Below are 308 nucleotides of genomic sequence, written 5' to 3' on the forward strand. Positions count from 1 at the left end.
ACAGCCCCGGCACAAACACCCAGGGAAGCTCTGCAGCAGCCCCCAACACACCCCAGTACACCCCAGTATACTCCAGCGCTGCTTAGAACACCCCAACACATCCCAGTATATTCCAGCACACTCCAGTAATGCTCAGAACACCCCAACACACCCCCGTACACCCCAGTACTGCTTAGAACCCCAACACACCTACAGCAGAGCACAAACACCCCAGTACACCCCAGTTATCCCCAGCATACCCCAGTTAACCCCAGTACATCCCAGTACACCCCAGGAGATGCACAATCAGCTCCCTCCAGTGCCAGAGA

Source organism: Geospiza fortis, unplaced genomic scaffold (genome assembly GCF_000277835.1).
Source record: "Geospiza fortis unplaced genomic scaffold, GeoFor_1.0 scaffold80, whole genome shotgun sequence".
Taxonomy (NCBI): Eukaryota; Metazoa; Chordata; class Aves; order Passeriformes; family Thraupidae; genus Geospiza; species Geospiza fortis.